At 34.0% G+C, this 26,575-nt stretch overlaps 1 protein-coding gene across 6 annotated transcripts in view; it reads right to left on the bottom strand.

The window, feature by feature from the left end:
- Positions 1-26,575, bottom strand: part of lingo1a (leucine rich repeat and Ig domain containing 1a) — a 489,573-nt gene that overhangs the window by 16,720 nt on the left and 446,278 nt on the right. The window contains exon 1 of one of the 6 annotated variants that reach the window (XM_015343761.2): positions 21,282-21,690. The exons of the other annotated variants lie outside the window; for them this stretch is intronic. The gene's annotated coding sequence lies outside the window, so the exon portion shown is untranslated. Of the gene's footprint in view, positions 1-21,281; positions 21,691-26,575 lie in introns of those variants that run through there. 6 annotated transcript variants of the gene reach the window in all.

The following is a 26,575-nucleotide window of genomic DNA, read 5'->3' as shown; positions in this document are numbered from 1 at the left end:
CACTAACAACCAATGCACCACCAGTGCCGCCTGTCAGTCATTTTGGCCAGCCAATCATGTACTGCGGTATAACGCGGTAATCTAAAGACAGTTTAGCACAGTACAGGGTTTTACCGCGCATTTTGAATGGCTGCATCTGTACAAGTATGTGCTTAGAGAAATACATTAATTGAAGCAAGCTTCTAAAATAAAATGACCTTGATTTATGTATGAAAATACAAGAGAAGGAGCAAATGTTAGTTATTAATGCTGTGCAAATGAACCAAAGAATGTTTGACGTAAGAAAAAGTGTTGTGCAGTAGAACACTCTAGTTGCAGAACCTGTTTTATTTTAGGTAAGCAAATGACTTGTGACATGTTCCCCCTTAAATAATATGGGAATATATTTTAGTACACCACAAATAACATTAACTACATGTATAAAGTCAGAAAATACTTGATTGAGATTTAGAATCATTAAGATGGTTTAAAAGTGGTCTCTTATTTACTCAGGGTCTTTCTGTCCAAAAGTCAATTTATGTGTTTAACATTTTGTTACTCTGTGCTCATAAGACGTGTATTATTTAGTAAATTCTATTTCTAGTGTTCAGTGATATCAGCAGAATTTAAAGTGTGAAAAAGCTAAACTCAACCCAAAGCTAAAACTGTGTTTTCCATGGTTTTCAATCTGCATGCATGTAAAACTCTGCTGATAAAACTGTGTTTATCATAACTTAGTTAAATAGTTTACTAAATATATATTCATCATATTATTTTAAATCTACTAACCTCTTCTATAAACCAGTGTTTAAAATGTTTTCTAAACTGTTTTAAGCTTTCCAAGTTTAATAGATTTCCTTTTATATGTCTGCATAAATAAAACAGCTGAAAGGTTAAAGATTAAAGCAACATGTAAAAATGTTATGTTTATAACAAGGTGTGTCTATATACTATATGTATTATTAGGGTGCTCATCCTCGAGCAAATTCTTTAATCTTCCACTGAATCGTTACAACAAGGAAAAATTACATTTCTAGAGTACTATCCTTTCTTTGTTTGCTTTATTCTATTACAGTATTCTTGTTGGTTAACAGGCCTTGCTTCCTGTCTGGTGCAGGAATATTACGATATCCATTTTACAGTTTTTCATTTGCCGGCTGAATTACCAAGAAAGGTGACCCTCGTGTCATTGTGATTGAAATCTGGATCAGCGGTGTGGGCTGGCTTAGGCCATGCATGATATGGCAAGGCTTAAATCTGACTTGACACAGGACAGATGGGTTCCAAAGCTCTAATCCTAGAGAGGAGGATGGCTGGTACAAGGTACAGAATTCAGATATGAAGCAGCTGTTAGAATACTCCTCTGCTTCAGTGCTAGACCACCATACCCAAGCCTCTGTGCTGCAATTATGGGCAATAATCTGAAGAGTATCCCTGAAATAGATTTCAAATTAGATTTAAAAGGGATTTTACATAGCCAAGTTTAAGATTATAGGTATTTTGTAATCTTACTGTCTAACAGTGCTGTACTGTATATAACTATACTTCGAGGGCATGTGTTTGTAGTATCTATTCTTTATACAGAAAGGCAACAAATATGAAAATCATTTCAAGTAAATCACTGTGAATAAGCCAAGTCTATCACTTCTATTGTGCTGAGCTCACTTATACAAAGATTAGAAAATAAATCTGCTTGTGTTTATACATACATACATGTATAATTAAATTCAGAAAGAACAGCATTTGAAACATAATTTGAATGGCAAGTCTTACAGAAAGCCTGATGTGAACTTCAAATGTCATTAAAAACTCATTACACATGTTTTAGAATTATTTGAAATGATCCAAATGAGTCACAGAAAAAGAAATTGACTTACTTTCATTATGTATTTACACTTTAGATTTAAAACAAAGATTACCTGATGATGCACAAGGGAGACAGACAAACATACATACAGTGTATATACTGTATATGAGCAGCTCTGCACATGTATTAACAACAGAATAATAAATAAAGGGATATTTCTTAATAAATGACTGCCGATATAATTCATTCAGAAGTGTAGGAATTCAGGAAGAACAATCTGATACCCAAATTAAGAGGATTAAAAAAAGAATCACCATGTAACCGGAAATACTGAAAATATAAGAACCACAATGGTTAAAATGCAAGACTTGCTAAAGGCTAGCTAGTGTATGATAACATAATTGTCCTTAAACACCTGCTAGTTAAAGTTGATGGTTCTTTTTCCCTCTTGTCTAGTTTGAACTATTCAGGCTGCATTTCCTATGCTGTGATCTACCTACTGAAATCATTTTTGTCTCTATCCCCCTAACTCTCCAGAGGCTAGTGACCTTCATCCCTCTTCAGCATGCAGTACTGTTGCTAAAACGGCAAAAATGAAAACTGCATGCCGATGCAATAACTGGGAATAATTGATTTAAAGGTCACCTCACTTAATATTTCAAACAGACTTAATCCACAGGTCATGATGTTTACATGTTTTTTTTTATTTGTTTTTATTAATGTGAGATTCTAAACTTAGTGCTCAATGGTGAAAAGTGCCAATTGTGTTGTAATCTGCACTGAACTAAAGCACCAGGGGGGTTATATCCTTAACATACTGCGGAATATATCAAGAACAAATTATAAAAATGAACACTATGAATAATCTTTTCAAACTTTACTTAACAGTTAACATTTAACCTTTTAGGTAAAAAAGCCTATTTTAATACATTGTTATTCAGATATAGAATCATTATAAATAGGTCCTTAGGCACAAAAGACTAACAATAAGGCGATAGAGGTTGTGGTACCCATTATCCCCAAAAGACAATTTCATTTTCAGTTAAATTATCTCTAAAAAACAGAAGGCAATCCTCTCTTGATTTTAACTGCAGGATACTGTGCTATAATAAGTGACTTTAGCATCTCAGCCTTTCATTCAATACCAATACTTAAATTCTAGCAAACCTTATTTTTTCTCTGCCAGAATTTCTCTGTTAAATTAGCATCTTCCTTCTGAGAAAAAAAACAATCTTACGAACCAGATTTCAATGACAGGCATGTCCGTATCATATTTCAAAGGCTTCTCAGAGTGATATTCTCATAAAATAAACATACATTGATTTCGGTTTTTCTTTGAAGTAAATATGATTCATATCAAGCTATTACGCACAGCTGACCCTATCCTTTTTTAAATAAGAATATTTTTCACACTTGCAAGTCCCTTTTTTGAATGACATTAAGATAAAGGCTCAAATAGCAGAATCACAGTTACAAGGTTATAAATTACGACTAGACAAATGAAACATATTGTCTATGTAACGAAACAACACCTTTGACTGTACTGTATATAACCTTTTCAAAGCCAAAACAAATAGATTTTTTTGTAAATACTAGGATGGTAAAAATCAGAAATATGTACAATATTTAATATTATTTTGGAAAAAAGTAAGTCTCTTAAGCTCTAACTATCCCTTAATAAAGAAACTGAATGTAATTTCATATTGTTTTAATACTAAAAGTGTTTATCTTATTATGTAATGGAAATTTTTAGAGATACTGTTTAAAGAGAAGAAAAAAAGAATGAATGCTTGATATAAATATTTACTTTATGGAATTTAAACATATTTCCAAACACATTTTAGAAAGTTTCAACTTAGAAAGTCCTTTATCCTCATCAATCTTCTAATACGTTTGAAACTGACTGAACTTTCTTATTACAAATACATTCTGTTCTTTGCCTAATGTATACACTGCATGTTCTGATTTTCAGTTTGCCTACGTTTTAAGAATAATTGATCAGACCAGAAAATTCAAACATAATCCCACCATTTAAATCAGAAACAGTGATAACTGACAGTTGCTATACATTCTATTAGCTCAGTTCATTGCAAGGTCATTTATTGGTAATCTTTAGCTTGGATGATGCATTAGTCTAGCCATGATAATGTAAAAAGATTCACTCTATAAAGAATTTAGCAATAACATGCTTATTAGGACAGACTTATTTCAGGTCAACATTGGAAAGCTGTCACCTATGTAGTTTGTGTAGATCTATGCAATTGGTATTGCATTACACTTGTTATCTTTCTCAAAAGATAAGATAAGATAAGATTTTTATTGTCCCCTGAGGGAATTTTTTATGGACACCCAGCACTCCTGTACATTTAAATAGAATGCAAAAAACAGAAGAGAAGAAAAAAAACATTGCACATCATTTTATATTATGTATAAAAATAATATTTTCAAATATTTACAAATACAAAACAAACAAATATTTACAAAAAATAAGAAAAACATAGCACATCATTATATTGCACATGTACAGTATCACACATAACAACATGTAACATTTATAACATTTGTTTTATAAAATTAATAGAACATGGCTTTTCTACCACAAAATTTCACTGATATACAGTACATCACTTAAAGCATCAGCAGTACTAGTGCAGAGTATTGGAAAATGAAAAGTCCTAAACATGTAGTGCAATTGCATACTCCTTCAAATGGGAGTAATAATTGGACAGACTCATGCTACTTGTAACAAGAAAAATCTAACACATATACATGTAAGAGAAATTTTAAAATGACTTCAATGGTGACAGGGGCTTTGAATTGCCCCATATTTTAATCAGTTATAAACCTTCATGCTTTTAATCTTTGACACACAGTGTAATTGCCAAAATGGTCACACAAATGTTCTATCGACAGAAAGCAGGACTGAAAATAAGATTAATATAAGGAAAGATGACAATAAAACCACTGAGAAATAAAAAGGAGAATAAAGAGGCAGTTTTTAATTGTTCTCTAAATGTGCAAAGATGTGAAGCTTTGTCTTAACATTCATTCAATTATGTCTCTTACTTTATGATGATGAAAACAATCCTTTCTATTACTGGAAGCCAAGATGAATGAGTGTAAATGTGTCTGTCCTGTATTCGTAAAACCGTTACTGGATTCATAGTTTCCAGCCAGCTTGCATTTTACAAAACATATCATCTTGTTCAAAAATGATTAATTTAATCATTATGTTGAATTTATAGTAGTAAAGACACATCTCTAATCACAGTTGGCATTTTAGTTTATTCCATTAAAAAATGGATGGGAATTTAAAGAAATGAAACTGTAATTAGTATGTGCTGTAATGTGTAAGTCACCCATTAAAAACAATAAACTGCACTTATTTCAATGCCTGACTCTAGTTCAAAGTGAAAGCCTTAGAACAAGACAGTCCAGAAGTTAGTGCAATATTATTGAAGAAAGCATGTCAGACATCATTTGACTTTTTTGAGGCTTGACTGTTAAATGTTGAATACCTTTTATTTGTTCTTTAGAGGGCACTTTCTACAGATTGAAGCAGCTTCATTAAACATCACACTACAATCATTATCACGCCTATAATATGGCTGACGTAGTTCAAATAGATAACCTTGGGTGTGATGCTTGAAGAAGGCTCCACAGTTGAAACTTTGTTTCTTTTCTTCTCTTTTCTGCATGGAATAAACCTTAACTTGTTTCCTTTGCACACTTATAATATGGTAAGGAACTCACAGAAGTTCAATTAGTTTATCTCAGCATCAACACACCCTATGGTATTTAGCACAACCCTTTATAAGAATAATAAATTTAATTTTTAATCTAATGCAATCCATGAATTCAATGTCCATCGAGTTATAGCTGCAGTAATAAAACATATGCCGATAGCTTGACTATTTTTCCCCATTTTCTAATATTTCTATGGTCCTACCTGTCTCCCTGGAGTTGACAAACTATACCTGACTACAGATGCAATTTCATCTGGAGTCATAACAGAAGGAATTGCAAAATGTTGCTTATTTTCTAAAATGGATAAATTTATGGTCATGGATTCATAAGCCGTTAAATGAAATAAAACTGCCCATGTACGCCCAAGCAAAGTCACTTCTGTTTACTCATTTAAATTTATTTTCTCAGGGCAGTGCCTTGAGAGGCAATTTCTCATAAGAGCTTGCAGAAAAGAAGACAGCCGCATTAAAATAACTGCACATAAAACAACACATGCTGCTAGGAACACTGGCAGAGACGGAATCAAAATCAGGTTTAATCCCTGCAAGATGCCTGAGGTAACAAGCCTAGCTGAGACCACCTGGTATTAGTGCATGTCTGTGTGCATTTGTGTAATAGCTGTGATAAGACAAATCCAGCCACCGAATCTACCTGCATTTGAATGCAATGATAGCACTTTATACAGGCGTCAACTAAATGACTCTTACCTGATATCTGAGGCAACATCTGCTCCTAAATCAATTTGGGATAACAGCATATAAGCCCATTTAAAATTCAATAAGCTGCCCCTGTGTTTCAGTCTGCCCTGAAATTTTAATTTGCCTGTTGAATACTGCATCTCACTGTCCTTTTGGTTTGCTGTAATACCTCATGAAGGTGGAATGTGTGCAAAAAAACAATATTGATCTTTTAAGGATATAACCGCCCAAATTATATCCATGAATTTCCCAAATTAATGCTATATTGTTGTTGTAAATAGTCCATCTGGGGCTTAAAACGTGATAAGGAACAATGTCAGTTGACTCTTATACATACATATATATAACAATGTTTAAGCACTAGAGACCTTGACAATTTCTACATAAGGGTGTTATCTGTATACTACAGAAAATATGCAGTCAAAATACAAAGTTTGGTTCTCTCATACAGAGCGGCTGTTAGATAATGGCCAGCAGAGAAGATTTAATGAACCGAGTGATGGGTCTGAGTTCAAACAATTAAAGGCATTGTTTAAAGATTTTTTTTTAAACAAAAAGGATTGTGAAAGTGCAATGCAATGCAATTCGAATATCTTTAAGGTCCTTCGACACACTTCATAAATAACAATGAGAAGTGGCGGATCAATTCTATTTCATCACTCCTTGAGTTTTAATTTACAGCGCTTTAACTGGCTGCAGATGTTCTGCGGCTGTCTGTTAATAGTCCAGGCCAGGGAGACTCCATCTCAGAGATAGTGAACTAATCCTAATCCTCAGAGATATCCTGGGAAAAGGAGGTCTTAATTAGTCAAATAAGACTGCTCAATGAGGTTATTGATACGAACAATAAACTGAGTACTAAGCAAAATGAAAACAAAGGAGTGAAAAAGGAAGAGGTGTGAACAAGCAGGTCATTATCCATTCTAGTTTGTATCTATCAAAATCCACACCTGCTTTAATATTTAGGTTTAATATTAGATGATTAAGTAATAAAGGATTTGCTTCCTTAATCACAAACTTCACTTTGTGAAAAAAGTCATCTCATCACTATGTAAAGTCACAACACTGAGGGAATTACCAGTAATTAAAGACTTGTTTGTTGCAACCTTTAGTAGGACAAGTACTGTATATTGGAAATGAATAAATAAGGATGTGGTCTTTGACAGAAATGATTTGCACTTGAAAATAGTCCCAACTGTTATGATAATTCTCAGTGTAACAGACTAATGATATAAATATATATCTGTAAAGATATCAAAACTTAATAATGTAATTCATTTTTAAAACATATTGCATTTTAATATTTGGAGTCTTAGAAAAAGAAAACTTTTACTTCAACAATTTAACACAGACAACACAGACACACAATTCAACACAGACAAGCTGACTACATTTTATTTCATTGTGAAACATTGGACTTTATGCACAAAAGACAGTATGCTACATCACAGTTTAATAAAACTATAAATAGTAGGGGATAAAGGTAAAAGAGAATCCAGCTCTTAGGGGAAAATTTATATTTGATCTTCACATTTATAAAAAACAAGACTTCATTATCCCCCACAATGCTTGCTTTACAACCCTAGTCTTCAAATCTTTTTGTTTTTATATTTAATAAAAAAAACATGTGTAAGGTGTAGTGTGTATATATATTCCAATATGTTTAAAAAAAGTAGTTTGATTGCTCTTTTCAGTCAAGGTTATTATTTGGCCCTAATATCACGCAGCTGAATAACACAGCAGTCTGTTCCACCAAGCAGTGGTATTGCTCCTTTAAAAGCTGTACAGGTCTGCTCTGAGCAAGACTCAGCCTCACCTATCTCCCGAGTCATACAGTGCCCCCTAAGCCCCTGAACTGGAAGCACGCTGTGCAGCCAAGGTGACTGGCATTGACTTCCCTTGCTGTTATCACTGCTTGCTCATTATTAATGGTGTATCTGGAGACAGCTTGGTAAATGTGAAAGTGGAATTATTTATACGATATTTGCATATCTGCCAAGGCTCAGGCTGAAGAAAATTGTATTAGGGAGATTAATTCTGTAGCTTCTGTACAAGTAACACAGGCCTTGCCAATTTATAGTGCCCATTACTTGTCGTCTTAAGTAAAATTGTAATGGAAAAAGGAATATGTATTACAGATACACTAGAAATGCACTGAAAAAGTCATTTCTACACCTGAAATGCACTATTGATGTGCCTCCACAACGTTTCCCCTGATCTGATACACCCACAGAGTGAGTAATAGAATTTCTGTGATCTCTAGAGTTTTGTGCTAGAACCCCCCTCCCACACACATGGAAAAAAATCCCATAGGAATCTGATGAAAAATTACAATTTTACTGACATGGGTTTTCCAGCAAGGAGCTTTTTGATTGCTAAATTACCACTCTTGTGGTAATGGACACAACCATGTCTACTGTATGTAAGATGTATTACTTTTAATTTTAATTATTGTAAGTTGTACTGATTTATACATTGCCACTTAAACATTGTTAAACAATAACTAATGTTTTTTTAACAATATCTTTTCTTAAACACATCATAAATAGATATCATCAAAGGGCATTAATAAAGTCTTAAGTATGTTAGATATGAATTTATCATCTGATAAGGGTCAAGAAGCTATAAGTGAAAAACTAAATAAAAACATGACAGCACAGAATATATGTATTGATAGTTATCAAGTTACACAGGAGTTACCTTCCTGAACCTGCTACATGACCCAAATTCTAAGGATGTTTAATTTTCATATTTTTGTAATACTTAATACATAAAGCATTTCTGTATATATATATAGCCGAACATTGTAAATCCACGTGTTAGTGATACAATTCGGATTATAATATTATCTGTTAGATAAAATACTTCACATAAAAAGATTCAATTGTTGCATTTTATGGGTGATTGTTACAGTGTGTTTGGTTCGACTCGGGATCTGTTACTGTTGAGCGGGAATAATGATGTGTTTTTCTGATCTCTATCTGTTGTCCATTAGTTGTACAGAAGACTCAGTTCAAGTAAAGAAAAGTTAATTACTGTATATTAAGTGAGTTAGTCATTATTATAGAAATATCACAGCTTGAAACACTGTATGTAACGACCCCATGACCAATCTAAGCATTACAAACATGGCTTTATGTGTTCATACTATTGTACATTACTGTATACTGTATATTAAAACTTTTAACTAAAGAAAAAACTAGACACAATCAAAATATATGTAACTTTTTTATAACACATAACTCAATTGATGAAAGGCATGTGTCTTTGTTTTTGATCTTCTGTCCACAAAATTAAAAGTTTTTTCCATTACTTCAATTGCATTTCCTCTCTGCTTGGTTATAAAAGTTGATTTCATGAGGGCAGTTCTATTAGAATTTTCTAGTATTTGTTCTTTGTCTTTTGCAATGATTTTCACCGTAGATAACACCAGTACGAGTTCACATACAATTTTTGATAATGAATCACCTTTCTCATACCTATTTTATATACACATTTTATTTCTAGTGTAATCGTTTTGAGCTGCTTCTTCACTGCACCTGTATCACTTTTCGCATCAGATGTGCTGGCCACGGTAAGAGTAAGTTCAGTGCAAAAAATTAAATATGAGCTTCAAAGAAGACACCACAGTACAGGTTTCTTCCACCCCTGCAACTCAAAAGTATGTTTGAGTTCTGAATGCTACATACAGTAAACAAATATATACACATCTGAAAGGGGTTGCTATGTAAGCATGAGTATACATAAGTTGCATACTACATGACTCGTGACCACCAGTATTTTGTAATAAATTACATTTGAAGTTTGAGCATATAAAAAGAACTAGCCACTTTTCACATACATGTGAACAAATTACATCAAAACTTCCCTAAACCTGGAAGAACATTTGAAATATTGATAAGAATGAAGCACATACTGTACAGTAGTCCAAGATACACATTTTCCCACTTCCCATTTCCACTTTGATTACTGTTTCAGCATATGTTGCAGGTATATAGAATATACTACTAAAACACACTGTGATTTGGTAGGATCCAGTGAGAAATATAATTATGAGAATAGGTGAACAAGCTAAAGACAATTAGATGGCAAAAGTTGATGAGTGGAAACCTTCAGAACCTTTTCCTACGTTCCTTCTCTCTAGTTTAATAAACTGCATAAGAGGAACCTTTTTTGAAAAGTATCTTTTTTGAGTTGAAACAAAAAGTGAAATAAATAATCTATAATTTTCTACCCTCTATCTGGCTTTACAAATAATGCAGGTATACAGATAGACAATAAACAGATTAAGATAAATAAATGTTGTGTGTTAGTTCTTATAATAACATAAGTTATCACGTTAATCAAGTAAAACCCATTATACAATAATACATTCTATGATTAATTTTCGTTGCATTTCAACTCAAGTGACTAGTCTGAGTGGAAAGTACTCTATTAGTTATTCATATTCAGCATTTTGGACAACATAGCTAGTGTGCTTTGTGTTATTTTTAAAAGGATGCTGAACGGTATCATAAAACTTTAAATGTTAACTACTCAAATGTTAAATGTTCTCATTAGAACTTAGTTTTGCTATTAGAATTCATACAGTAGTTGTTTTATTTCACTCTGCTGTATGACTAATACTAATAAAAACAAAAATATTGGAAGCCTAAAGAAGACATATTTCAGTTTTTCCTTCTGATCATTTTTGAAAACATTTTGAATAATTTAGTGTGCAGGTGACAGGGGAGGTCTCCAGGTGAAAGGTAGCAAAGCCTCAGATATATTGCTGTGTGTACAGTGCTCTAAGGATGCCACTTGTATCCCTTGCCATGGGAAAACTAAATATGCCTTCACCAAACCTCCAAAGCTTTCATTCTTGAATAATCAAATTTTGATTATTGGTTAGTAACTAACAGCAGCTTCCAAACACGGCCTCCGTGATACGAAACACACATCTTACTTTTACGTTTAAGTTTAAGTTTAAAGATGTTTGTTTTGCACAATATAACATGCCAAAAGAGATAGTATTAACTATGACAAAAGAGACAGCCTTATCCTATAAACATACACATAAGCACTCTTATGGGCCATATATTAGGATATGCAGCACAAAAAACACAAGCTAAGTTTCCACACAGCCAACTGTTATATATTGCAATTTGTGGATATTTTGTAATATTTTGCATCTTTTTTAACTAACATTGGATTTTGACAGCCAAATCCAACAAACAATAATAAATTGTACAGTACATTAAAAATGAAGAGCATTCAGGTTTATTCTGTGCTGTAAGAGAATGTAGTCACCAGAACATAGGAGTGAATATTGTTTAGCTCTCGCTTTTTCACAAAGCTGAAGGGAATTAAACCATCTAAAGCAGACTCTAATTTTGCCTTTTTTAGGTGTAATCAGAAGTCTTTGCAGACGATCCCCTGTTGTGAAATGGAAAGAGCAAATTTATATTCATTTTCATAACATTGTAGATACATAACAAAAAATGAAGGTCTGTATTGGTTAATTTTTCATTAATGCAAGGAGAAATGTACCCATATTTGATAGTGCTACAACTTAAATTTTAATTCCAGTGTTTATTTTGGACAATTGGCTGAAGTTTACTTTATCTTGATGGTACCTGAATATTTAATTAATGATATTCATTAATTTAATCTATGTAAAATCTTTGTATTATACACAAATACACATAATATTAAATATAGAATACTTTAAATGCCAAAGGAATAATTTTTTTTTGCACAACAATAATGGTTTACTCTAAATTGTTGTGGGGCTATTTTAACTTCTAGTTCAGTCACAAAGTAAAATAGAAATGTAGCTAGAAGAACCATAACACTAAACATAATAAAATATAGTAGTTCAGGTGGGTAGCTGTGTCAGCATGCGTAGGCTGCAAAGGAACAAGTAATAGGTTTATTCCATGCTGAAAAAAAGAAGAAAGAGAACACAACGTTTCGGCCGTGGAGCCTTCTTCAGGTGTGAGCTCACACCTGAAGAAGGCCCCAAGGTCGAAACGTTGTTCTCTTTCTTCTTTTTTTCAGTATGGAATAAACCTATTACTTGTTCCTTTGCTGCATAATAAAATATACACTTTTTGCCAGTAACAGAAAGGTACACTTTGGTTAAAGGATTAACATCATCATAATATGAAGAAGAAGAGTATAAAAACAAAGACTGATTTTGTGATTCAACTTGAATGTACAGAATACCTGCAAAATAATTATTTAAAATAAATTCTATAGTGATCTTAAAAGCTCCATATTTTACTTTGTGCATTAAAAGTGATATCATGTCAAAACACAAACAACTTCAGTAGTCTGCAAAGTAGTTTCAAATAATTAAAAATATAAAAGATCCACTAAATTCAGAAGAACTAGAGGCTTGAGGCTCATTCTAAATAATATAGTAATCGGAATAGCAGCAATTCAAACATTGGACCCCATTATCCAGGAGTAGCAGCAGTAGATTTAAACAGTCCACGTCTTTAATGTATTCTAATGTGATAATGGACATTAACACTGGTTGCTTTTTAACACAAGCTAAAACAGTACAAATTGTTTTCTTGGATTAAATGAGTTGTTAAATGTTTCAATGTAGCACTGGGAGTTAAAAATTGAATTTTGTTCTGTGCAAGAGATTGCCTATTATTTTTATTTTTATTTTTCATATTGTTTCCTCCATTACTGTTTCTAAGGCTGATAGATGCAGTATGAATCATCTAAAATGTCCACATTCTATTAATCACTCTCTTTTTCACCATGAACAGAACATTTTATTGTTTTACCTTTCAACTGATTATTTTACATGCAGCATTCTGCAGTTCTACGTGATTTAATTTCCCTGATACAAATCATGTTTTTTTTGTTTCTTCTTAAGTTGCCCTTTAACACACTGAATACATTTTCAACAATAATTGGCATCTGCAAAGACTGAAACAGAAGCAAAGTTTGTAGTGAATGATGTCAATGTTACATTGTAATTTTCAAGGGTTTCCCAATCCTTTGTTTGAAACATTTAACCAAATCTAGAAATCCACATTTGTACAGTGGTGCAAAGCATTCCTGTACTAGTACAATGTTCCTCTTTCCTGTTCAGACAGCATTAAAGAATAGAGGTTATAAGTCTGGAATGCATGTTTTTCAGAGGAGACATGCATAGTTTAGATGTACAGTACTAAAAACCAATTAATGATTCCAAATTTAGGTAAAATACTAAACTCATTCTGACGAGTGAAAAAAATAAAAATGGGTTATTAGAAATTAGAACCAGAAAAATATTTTTTTATTTCTTAAATAGCAGTAGGTACTTTAATTTAAAAGTATAATTAGTGCAAAGCACATGCTTTACAGATATTTCCTTAAAAATAAATTTAAGCCTCCAAAAAGAGCATTGATTATGAATCTTTAATTAATAGGCATGAATGAATGTTTTGTGAAGACTACACTGGGGCTTTAATTTAATCTTTTTTAAAGTTCAGGTAATCTCATGAGCTCTATTTTATGAATAAAATCAAGTTAATAAAGAATGCTATGATGAGCTTTGTTTAAAGAGACATAACAGCTATATACCCAGGATTCTGCTGTCATTTCGTCCTCTTGTAAAGCTGTACAACTGCTATCCCATTATAAGCATTCTGAATTGTTTTATTTTTTAAGTAAAAAAAATCTTCATTTCAGGAGATTAAATAATAAAAACACTACCTGACCTCTTTGTTTCCTTCAGTGAAATCTATTTTAAAATACTCTAAAACAAGTGCTCATACAGTATAAAGGCTCTTGTTTGTTTTTAGATTGTCTGTACACAAAACAGATTTAACAGAAAAAATCCAATAAATAACCAGCCACTGATTTTAACTAAAAGTATGGGAGAAAATGCTGACAGCCTCTAATCAGTAACAGCAACCACATTCACAATTGCAGAATAGTGAAAGCTAAACAAAAGGAGGGACTCAGAGTATCCCTTTGTGGGATATCAATAAAATACTTCCTGGAACCTAATTCATGGGTCTTCAACGCTGCTGTGATATACTTGTCAATCATCACTGCTTGCAATGAGGTGTGCTGCCTTTCAGCTCAGCACAGAAGGAGCATTCAAGTTGCAATCTGTCATCCTTCAGGGAGCTGTAGTCAGGAATACAGTTATCAGAAATAGAAGGCCATGGGGTGATTACTCAGCATAACCAAAACTTGCCAACCCTTGAACTCTGACCACAGCAAAACCACAACTCAATTCAGAAAACATTTTCTCTGCCACAGCCTGTATATTGTAGTCAAAGGTCTTAAATCATAAAAGGTCTTAAAGTTTAGTCATCTTTATTTTCTGTAGGTTTCACATAGGAAAATGGGTATTTTCCAAGACCACATTGGTTAGCAGAAATGGGGACACTAAAATCATTGAATGGATGGCACAATACTAAATCCTTTATCATAAATCATGAGCTTAGGAGCAGATGCATATGCTGAAACATATGCACTGAAATTCAACTCTCCAATGGACATAGAACTTCATTGATAAAATAAGTAGGGGTATGGAAGGGGTAAGTAGGGGTACCCTGTGCTCTGACACCAAGCTTCTCTCCCTGTCTGTGTGTCTGTGTCTCATGGAGAGCCAGCTCGGGTATGCGAAAAGAAGAATTCCTAATGCAAGAAATTGTATAGGGCTTATAAAGTGATGTTATGTTATGATGTTAGTAGTACAACAAAAGAGATCAAGTTTTTTACAGTATTACAGCAAAAGAACAGGAAAGGATGAAATAGTCTAATGGATAACAATGGTGACGTTATTAATGACAAATGAAGAATGGCTGATGTATTCAATATTTCATTCAGCAATATGCTTAAGGAAGAATAACACAGTTCTCTATTAAACTATATTAGCATTGAAGAAACAGAAGTGTAATAGATACCAGAAGCACTTTAAATAAAAATGTCATGTTAAGTTTTAGATGCAGTTAGCAAAAGTATGAACTATCACTCTAAGATGAGAAACAATGAGTTTGAATACACTGCTTAAGAAATATATAGGCACAATTTACAACTATAAAAATGTGAGGAGGAAATAAAAAGGCAAACATTATGTTAGAATTTACAATATAGTTGGAGGCACTTAATGTGAATCAAGGGATTATAATAATAATTGCTTACACTTATATAGTGCTTTTCTGGACACTCCACTCAAAGCGCTTTACAGGTAATGGGGACTCCCCTCCACCACCACCAATGTGCAGCATCCACCTGGATGATGCGACGGCAGCCATAGTGCGCCAGAACACTCACCACACATCAGCTGTCAGTGGGGAGGAGAACAGAGTAATGAAGCCAATTCATAGAGGAGGATTATTAGGAGGCCATGATTGGTAAGGGCCAATGGGAAATTCTGGGTTACACCCCTACTCTTTTCGAGAAACGCCCTGGGATATTTTTTAATGACCACAGAGAGTCAGGACCTCGGTTTTACTTCTCATCCGAAGGACGGCGCCTGTTTACAGTACAGTGTCCCCGTCACTTTACTGGGGCATTAGGACCCACATGGACCGCAGGGTGAGCGCCCCCTGCTGGCCCCACTAACACCTCTTCCAGCAGCAACCTTAGTTTTTTCCCCAGGAGGTCTCCTATCCAGGTACTGACCAGCCTCACACCTGCTTAGCTTCAATGGGTTGCCAGTTGTGAGTTGCAGGGTGATATGGCTGTTGGGATGTTATGTTAAATTTGTACAATGCACGTAGTAAGATCTCTTTTGGAAGATATTGGCTAGAGAAGAAATAAAGTACCAGACATACTCCCAGGATGCATAAAGGAATGTACACTGACAGTCTAGAACAAAGAAGACTACTAAGGGATCCAACTCAAGTATTCAACACTCTACAGGGCTTTAAAACAGTCAATGCACTGGATATCAACAAACTTTGAAACATGAACCACAATGTTCAAGTGGACACTAAGGAGAAGTGCATTTTGAAATAAGAAAAATAGGTAGTTTTTGCACAGAAATGTATGTGAAGCCAGAACAAGCTACCTGGCAATTTTCTCAAAGCTAGTACTCTGGGTTCTTTTAAGAAAAGACTGGATGAGATTTTCAAATCACTTAGCTCCTAGCAATCTAATGAGCTAAATGGACCAAATAGCCTTCTCTTGTATTTAAACATTTTAATGTTATTATGTAGAAGAATATAACTGGTACCATCATCATTTACTTAAGTGATTCTCACTCATTTCATTCTTCCTGTTTCCAGAGTGTTTGGATTCAAACCCTCAAATTCTTGCTTTAAAAAGAACCTCATTATTCACACAAAAAAAACACAAAAATATGTATGCACCAATTACTATTGTTACACATCTTTGAACTTTATGTAGGCAAAACACATTTTTTTAATGTTCCAGAAAATCCATATTACAGTTCTGAATTCCAGATCAAACCACGTGACTCTCGTGATATTCTGTGACCTGATAGATAAAACCATTAATATACTGAGTTCAAAATATTTTTATATTATATCTAGGTTATTCGTACTGATCAGAACTATAAGAACCAATCAGAACTGGTCAAGGGAGTTCTGAGAGATAGAGCAATTTATTCTCTGCCAATTTGAAAAGAAAACTGTGAAAACAAAATGGTTACGGAGAAGATGGGGCTGGGAAGTGTTGGCTTAACCACTGAGTTGAGGGTCAGCCTGGTTGTAGGATGAGAAAATTAATCCCTCCATACAGAGTGAGGAGTAAACAAAGGGGTACTGTAGTTGCAAATTGGGGATGGGGTAAAGGAAGGATGCGTAAAGATGAATGCTGGGAAGAGAGAGGAGATTACTGTGGTATTTATAGCTTTCCTGGAAATGGCATCTTGGAGAATTCTAATTCAGACTAGCAGAGATGAGGGAGACTTGGCTCCTTACATCCCTCCCTCACTTTCATTAAAAACTCCATTTAGCATTAAGTGATTAAGATGAAGATACTGAATGAATGCTTTAAACAACTGGCTAACTACGAATAGCATAGTTTTATCAATGAGCTACACAGGAGACTTTCAAATCTTTGAGTTGAAAGCACCAGTAACAGCAAAAACTATTTACAGCTAATATTCCAAAAGATATGTACAGTATTACAAAATTGGAAATACAGATACAGCATATGTGGATACTGCTGTATCCATTAGAAATGGAGTTCCGCTGAGAGAAAAACAATATTCCAACACCTGACCATCACCAGCTCATTAGGGTATTATAAATACAAGATTTCAAGTTTTTCTTACCTGCATTTTGTGTTTCAACAAAACCACCCACATCCAATGCAGGAGCCATTTGGTTCTTATCATATTCATTTTTAAACATTATGTGGTGGACTATTGTCTATATCTCATCAATACAACACAGGAATTAGACTTTCTCTATATATTAAGAACAACAAAAAATAGAAGAACTTCCACCGGAGGAAGATAAAGTCTTAACAACAATCACATTCAAAAGCTTTGGATTATATAAAGCAAACATTCTCTTTCCACCGATGGTCCTGTGCTGCTCAGAATAGCTCGGTTGGTAATTCAATTGATTGCAAAAGGAAAAAAACTACTGAGTATGGGAAGACTATAGATCCGTTGAAACTCTTGGCAAGCTGAAAGGGTGCTCTTCTCACACACACTTGAGCTTGGAGTCTCCACATGCTCCAGAATGTAAAAATAGATACTGCAGAAAAAAGATGTGCAAATAACTGTACATGAAAAACAGGACTGCTTTACAATTTGGCTGAAAATGATTTTCTCTCTTGACAGATTGCCATTCTTATTTAAGCACCTAAGCAAAACTAATGGAGGGAAATAATAGTTATTCTCTAAGCCCTTACCTCTGGAGCCTGGCAATGCATTTCAATTAAAGATTAATATGGTAAGCTGTTCTATTTTTCTCAAACATGGTGTGACAATATATAACCGATTTGGAATTGGAGTGACATAATCCGTAATAGCTAAATCAATAAATAATTCTATTGTAACCATTTTTGAGAATAAGACCTACATCTTGGTGGACATCTTTTGTTGTAGGCTGGAACACACAGCAGTGAACACAATGTTCCACACTAAAATGTAAACACTTTTTCTTAAATTGCTCTTATACAACAGGAATTCTCTTTCCTTAGGCCTAGGTCACTCATCAGTTGCTGAACAGCTTTCTTTCAAGGTTAGGTAAAGAAATATCTTTGTAGTAGTTCCACTTACAGGCCAACCTCTAGTATATAAGAATTAGCTGAAATTAGAAGCCAGTAGAACTACATTGACTAAGACTATATAAAAAAGCACTCCACATGGAGACATACATAATCCAGCCAACAGAAAAACATAAAACATACAAACCCACTGCTATTTCTGCTTCAAATGAACAAACAATTTAGGACTTAGTAGTTAATGTACATAAGAACCTATTATGGGCAAGCCAAGTGCCATGTTCGATAAAAATTTTACAGACAATAAAATGGTTCTCTAAATAGAAGTAGGAATGTCAGCTTTTTTTGTAAAGGACCAAATCAGGATCATAAAACTGAACTAAAAGAACGTCTCAGTGTTTACTGTCACATCAACATTGCAAAAATTACAAAGTCATCTTCACTTTAACTCATTATACTGTGTGTATCTCCATATTTGATGAACTCTTACATATTAAAATTAAGAATTCTTGCTTTTTATATAAGTGGATAGGTAACTGCTGGCCATAATAAATAGTATGTCTTTGTGCCTGTAAAATATTGTCAATCTGAGTGCGCTTTTAGTAACTGCTCACCTTGGGCATTTAGTAAGCTTCGGTGCTTTTGAATTTGCATGAAATACCAAAGTACTATACAGCAAAGAAATGTAATTGTAAAGCAAAGAATAATTATTATTACAACGGCATCACAGTCTACCTTGAAAGACTGCGACTTTTGATTAATGGTCAAAAATAGGCGTGGCTCACTGTCTGCATTACAAAGGAAGCTTTTATAGTGGATTTGTTGTTTGTCGAGAATGTAAGTTGAATACAATCTCATAGGGAACTATGGAAACATCTAAGACTTCATGAAAAATGTGACAGCGATGCACTTCTTTCACTGGAATGTAAATAATATCCCTCTTTTTATTACAATGGACTGGGTAGTTACAATGTGACATTCTGCTGTGTTCCATTGTATGATGGAATGTTATCCAGATACAGGGGATATACCTAATTGCATGCACTACTTTCTTCAAAATAATCTTCAGACTTTAAGAAAAATACAATATGCGATATAATAGGTGGGGAGAGACATATACATGTCTCATCTAAAAAACAACCTACCAAAAGATTTGTTTTAATAATAGCGGTACTATTGTTAGATGGATGCATTTAGAGTATATCTCTGCTGTTCTAGCTGCACCCAGCAGAGTATTTTTAGGTTAAGAAAAGGGGCTCAATTAATTTTGTGGAATGGAAAAGGGAATATAATTTTTAGATAAATACAAATCTAAAGACATAATAAAACACAGTAAAAACAATGAGAGTTTAAATTAAAAATTGGAAAAAATAGGTCTAGCCTAACATTGTCAATGACAGATGTAATGAGGAGCTTTGAATTCTGATTGGAACAGACAGGAAAAAAGAAACAACAATGTACTGTATAATGTGTTTTTTCTCTATACACATTTTTCATATTATATTTTTACAAAAATGAACATCCAATCACGAATTCTACTTAATAAATCTACACAATCAGTATCAGAATTTATAACTATAGGCTTCAGCTAATAATCACCTACCCATCTAGACTAGAGAAAAAAGCAAGATATAAACATTTGTTGAAATACTATAAGTACAGTATATTACTTAATATATTGTAGAGTGGGTTTTTTCTAAAGGATTAATAAAAATCAGTATATTAGCTCAAGGCTACAATTAAGACTATAATAAGAATGCCCCTTGTAGCTGCTGGACAAACAGGTCGGAGGTGTTCAATGATAACTGAACAGATGTTGAATATACACACACTTTATTTCAGTCTACGGCTTACACATGAGCAGTTAAAAGGGAAAAAAAAACTTCCAGGGCTGTTCTATTTGCTTATCTTATTTTTGCTGCAATGTCAAACTCTTCTTGCAAAATCCCGACCAAATAATTACCTCCAAAGAGGATTTTTTCCCATTTTTATGTTTCCTTTCTTTGACGTTTATCATTTGTGGGTAGTGGCAGGTCTTTTGGGAAAACTGAAAGGATATAAAAATAGACTGGGAATATGATACAATGGTAATTATTGTTGGACTGATGGCATACTGTAATAAGAGGAAAGGAAAAAAAACACAAGATAAAAGAAAAATTGTTAATATAGATTAGTATGGTAAGTTATGATACTGGCTCCAATACATGAAAAACATTGTCCCCATAAAAATAATTAAATCTTATAGACAATATAAAATATTACAAAAGGGCATGCAGCGTAATTTCCAATTATTATTATTTTGAACTAAGATATACAGATATACAGGGAGACAATAGATCCTGAATACCTATATTTAATTTGAAAGAAAAATAACATGTAATTACCATTTCAGTATTTTTACCTGAAGATGGCGCGCGGATACACAGAAATGCAAACGCATCTACTTGAGCCTGTGTTGTCTATGACTTTCTTTCCAGCACTGTAATAACCCGGTCTTCAAATCCATTGCAGCATACGGAATTTCACACGCTTGCCAAACGAACATAATATCGTATCGTTCATACAATATATACAGTAAAAATAAACTTCATTACGACACTCGGCTGGAGTGCAACCGGGTTTCGTTTGTTAGTTCTCTGTACAGAAATACTACCGCAGACGTCCAGAAGACGAATCTGAATAGATCCCTTTTCTAGCGTGCTCTACTTCAAAACGCACTCTGCGGCTGTCCTTTTGAAAAGGAAACAATTCCATCATCTTACACAGTTTCATTCCGTGGTTATCCAGTTTGTTTAAGGGAACATTTGAACACACCAGCTGACATAGATGCATTAGGTAAAATTCGCTCTTAAAATCATACTGCTACTGTAATTGAAGCCGCTGGCTTGCCATTAGCACTTACTCACCTACAGCTGCTTTCAAGCATCCTCACGCAACTCGCCCAACGGCTACTCCCAGTGCAGAAAGACGAATTGAGATCCACTACTTCAAGTCCATAGCTTTATAGCGCAGATTGCTGTTTAGGTGTTTTTCTGTTCTCAAATTCCGGCTGAATACGGTGCCTAAAGCAGCTTACAACAGACAGCAGGCACCGCCAGTCTGTCTTATCATTCTTCCGTTAGGTAAAGACAGAGCTGCTTGCGGTCAGGTGCCCTGTCAAGACGGACTTCGCTGTACTGGCTGTTGCCTTGGCTTTATTCGGGAGAGAGGGCAGACACACTCCTACACATTCCCACACATCCACGCAGATCCCTTAGTCTGCCCCAGTCTGTGTTGCACAGAGCCACTCGCAAGGTTATTCTGTCTGCCTGCTCCGGCGGCTTGTTCAACTGAGAGGGTGGAGGGAGGGAGGAGGCAGGAGGAATTGGAAAAAGGGATGTACTTCATGAATTATTATCAACGCCATCATCATTATTATTTCACTTGTGTTCGAGTTTTTACGAGTGTTAAAGATACATAGTATTGAATAAATTGGATTCAAGAAACGCAACAACTCCAATGCGACGGGAACAATTATTCATGTCATGTTCAGCCAAGTGGAAAAGGATTTCTCAATTTTTTTTCAATTTAAATACTTTTTTTTATATTGAAAGGAACAACACAGTCTGCAAATCAGAAGAGCAATGGAATATTGTATTATATGTACCTTACATAACTACAGCTGTGATAAAGCATTTTTTTAAAATACATCCCTTAATTACACTTGCATTTATTAATACATACTGTACATTTTCGTTACAAAGGATTATTATTTCTGTCCTTCCCATGTTATACAATTTATCTTCGACCAGATTAAATGTTGAAATGATTATTTATGGGTTTCTTTCAACAGTGAGGCGATTCTCAGAACATCTTCTCTTGTGTACCAGTCTCCCTGTCTGAAATTATACCCAAATGAGATATGTAGGACACCATTTGGCTTGTTCAGCCAACTACTTAAAGATTGCACAAAATGATAAGGATTCAAAATGAAATACAAAAGTAATAATCTGTAATCCAGACTACACACTCTAAAAGATCTCAGAAGACAATTCCATTCAGGATTAATTTTAGGGTTTATAAATCCAAAAGCACCCCGTGAAAACACAAATGCCTTTTAATTATTTAGACATATATAATAAGTGTTAGGGATGATTGAAAGGGAAGCAATAGTTCATTTTAAGGGTTTACTGTAAGGATTCAGACGATGTATTCTATCATTTCCTAATGAAAGGGATCACTCAGACCAAGTGGGATAAACACAACACTGAGGAACTGTGTATATAGTAGTAGCATGGTGTGTAAAGACAGCCCATATTTAGATGAAGATGAAAGCGGATATTAAAAACCTATGCGTGTATAAAGGGTATTATCATAAATTCAAACAATGTTCTTGTTTTTTTCTTTCCAGAAAAAAAACAAACTAATTTTTGCAATTGAAGAAAATAATAAAAAAATAAGCTTTATGACATATTTAGTGTTTGTCTGTGATGTGAGCCAAATAGGTTAAGTCTACCTTTTTTCTTGCTTACAGTTAAAGTTGCCTGAAGCATTTGCTTATCCCTTGAAGATGATCGCAGTACCTTTCCCTGAAGACCTGGTGGCACTGTGGGATTCAGTATACTATACAAAATGTAACCACTTATGTTAACCCTATTTTTTTTTCCTTATTGTTGCCACCACATTTTTTTTTCTTTTGTCAATACAAAACAATTGAAAACATGTAGCGTCTTACAGAAAAGAAGCAACATTTGAATCAGTGCTACAGAATCCCACAATACTTTGCATGCAACCCAATACATATATAATGGTTTCTATAATTGTTGTATGATTAATATACAGAGTATATATATTATTACAGAAGTCTATCTAGGTGTCTCATTTAGAGCAGTTGATGATTTTTGGAGGATTGCAATGCTTTGAAATGTTAGGTTCAAATTCATTTTTGTTTTCGGCTATTCAGTAACAGGATTATGTAATGCAGCAAGCGTATAGCCTATAACATTTAAGAATATCTTTTAAACCTCTTTCAGGTGGTAAGCACCAGCAGTTTTTTTTAATAATAGCTTTAGACCTTCTTGATGTAATAAAATTATATTTGAATTTTCTAAATGTAATACTTGATGCCTAATTAGATACAATGTCCTCTTTTTGCAAGGTAATGGGAATACTAAAGAGTCTCATACAAACCTTGACTATTGTAAAGACAATTTCAATACCTTCTGTCTGTACGTGTACTGCATCTGTTCCACTTAATATATGCACAGGAGGTTCTGGCTCTGAAGTAAGAAATATTAATAGTGATTTGCTAAGTGACTAGAAGTAATCACTAGGGTGTTAAACTACTGTGAATAAATGTCTTGGCTCCCAGTGTACTGTGTTGTATAAACTTAATTTTGCAGTCAAGCCAATAGCTCCCACAGCTACACAGAACCCCAGAAGAGAAAAAGGGACAGAGAGCAACCAATTTACAGATTGAAGACCTCTGGGATGCCAGTGGTCATCATGTACAAGTGTGTTTTACTTTCAAAGCCATTTCTAAACTGTTTAGCCTGTCTCCAATTGTCTTTTTTCTCAGTGACCAATAGCAGTCAAACTACTGGTGTAATTGAATGCCCTCTGATTAGAATGAATAGAGTGGTGATGGGAATGTAATGAAAAAAGCTACAGCTATAGCAAGAAAAAAATGTTCCTGTCTCTGTGTTTGATAACAGAAGAGGTCACAGGAATTTAATGAAAGTGGTGGCCGAAGTACTTGGTAAACAAGGTTTATATCTGTCCTTTCAATAGGTACATTTTTGCATGTGTTTCTATATACTGTATATGCCCGAGAGAGAGAGAGATTTGAGACCTGTTACAAAACAGTAGTATGCAAAATTTAAGTTTTGTCTGAGTGTACTCAGAAAGAAAAAAGTCTGTGATTAGCTATTCATATTTTTGGATTTCAGTGAACATCAAATATGAAACTTAGTATTCTTAGTATTTTCTAAAGCATGACTTACATGTGCCTACTGTATCCTTAGAAAAACAATCATATAAAAGTTCTTTTTGTTGCTGTAATTTTCATGACATTTGTAAAGTGCGTATAAACCTGCGAACATTACTCCTACGAGGAGTAACCACTAACATAATTAATCTAATCATTTGTTACAATTTTTAATCAGATAAATAATGAACACCCTTATAAAAGAAAATGCACATTTGTACAGAATCATATAAAAAGCAGAGGTTTGTCATCTAAATAATAAGTGATTTTTAAAAGTTTGTAACACCCTTCTATCCAGAATTAAAACATTTGTTAGAACTTGATACAATAAGCAGAATTAATTTACTGTACATTCACTTTTGATTTACAGTACATACCGTGCATGCAGAAATCCCTATGTAGGCATTTATACAGTACAGTTTACTATATAGAAATATGAAGATTACAGTTTGCAAGGTTTACACTATCTATTCTCCTATATATCAGCTGACCAGGATCACTTTGGGGATAACCTTTTACTGCTAGTGACCTTTAATATCTTTGATACCTCAATCAAATGTCTTTTTTGTCTACCTTTTTTGAACTTCAAAACAAAATCCTTTCTTCAGGAAAGTGGTAAACACAGCAGAGGCAAAAGGCACATAGATTACTAAAAGGAAAATTCAGGATGAATAGGTTTTCTTGTGGGAAATTTCCCAGTAGATAATCTTGGAAGGAATGTACGTGTGCGTATCAGATGTATACATACATTTTTGGAAGAGTTTTATCTACCAGCATTCAATTTTCAATCACTTTTCCAGTCCCTGGTTGTGTATTTTTATTGCTGTGTTTAGCTGGCACTGCTTGTTGTCCAAACTGATGCTGCTATTTCATTTTCACTTAAATCTCAACCAACCTGACAACAGCCTCCCAGAACAGGGACTATTAGGAGCACTGCACCAAATGAGACACAAAAATACTTCACTGAAACAATGGCTTTTTGTGCAGCTTTGTGCAGTGAAATTCAATCCTTGATGTAGTCTCCTGAATTATTGTAGAACAAAATAGGTTTGTGACACTAGGTCCCTGTTAAAGATGTTGCTTGCCTGTGTTTTCTGCAGTACAGATCTAATCAAGCCTGAATCAGATCTCATCACTTTTTAGCAGGAAGCTATGCGTACTTGTTCTGAACATTGAAAGAATAACAACTATCCAGAAGGCTTTGGGGGTATCATAAACAGCACAATTGAAGGTCATGGGGATTAAAGTCATTTGACAGCTGATGCTTTTTTGCTGAACTTGCTGATAATAACACTAAGTTACAGTCTTGCGGATAAGTATAAAGGTTGACCTAAAAAACACAAACACAACAATGATAAATACATGTAAAAGAAAAGCAATGACTTTTGTCTCCCTTATTAAACCAATTGTAACACCATCATTTTGGAAACAACTGATGAGACAAAGAATACTTTTAGTTTGCTTTCTTGGTAAATACTGTATGCACTTCTATGACTGCAGAATTCACATTACCAAATTACACTAGTATTAAATGTATGTTTTGGTGCTTTTCTCTTATCACAATTGTATGTTGGCTGCAGTGTATTACAAGAAAGAATTTCACAAAATGGCTTTGAGTTATCATAAGCCAAAACCGTCAGTGTCATATAATGGACTAGAATCCTAACATGAAACATTTACAGCCTGTTCAGAAGCCTTTTTTTCTAATATATTCCAATGTTTAAGGTGTTCATCAACGGCACTCTTCACAGCTAAATCATCATTTACCACTCTCTCTGAAATGCTAGACTAAACTGTGTTACCTTTGAGTAATATTGTAGAGCATAAATAAAATAAAGAAGGAGATTGTTTCGAGATTTTGTCGTCTAAAAGGCCTTTTTTCTCATTTATTAAATTATTTAATATTACAATAAGATGTATGTTACTCCTACTCCACCATATAGGTATTAATGTTCCATAACTGAATTAAGATAATCACGTAACTAAAATCTATGTTATTCATAGCCTATAGTAAGGATCTTAGTAATATAAGAAAGCCCAGAGCAAAGACTTCACATCCAAATCACTCTTGCCTCACTAGTCTGTAGCCATACCACTCCATTTGTCTGCTAAGAACACACCTCGTTGGCTTTTAGAGCTCTTGCTTGACTGATTTATCTAATTAACTGAGTGATTGCTATTTTAACCCCCTATGTAACATGTGTAGGATAATTAAAGTTTCTGAGCAGTGAAGTC

Source organism: Lepisosteus oculatus, chromosome 5 (genome assembly GCF_040954835.1).
Source record: "Lepisosteus oculatus isolate fLepOcu1 chromosome 5, fLepOcu1.hap2, whole genome shotgun sequence".
Taxonomy (NCBI): Eukaryota; Metazoa; Chordata; class Actinopteri; order Semionotiformes; family Lepisosteidae; genus Lepisosteus; species Lepisosteus oculatus.
Note: the sequence above shows the minus strand (reverse complement) of the source record. Positions and strands in the feature narration are given on the sequence as shown.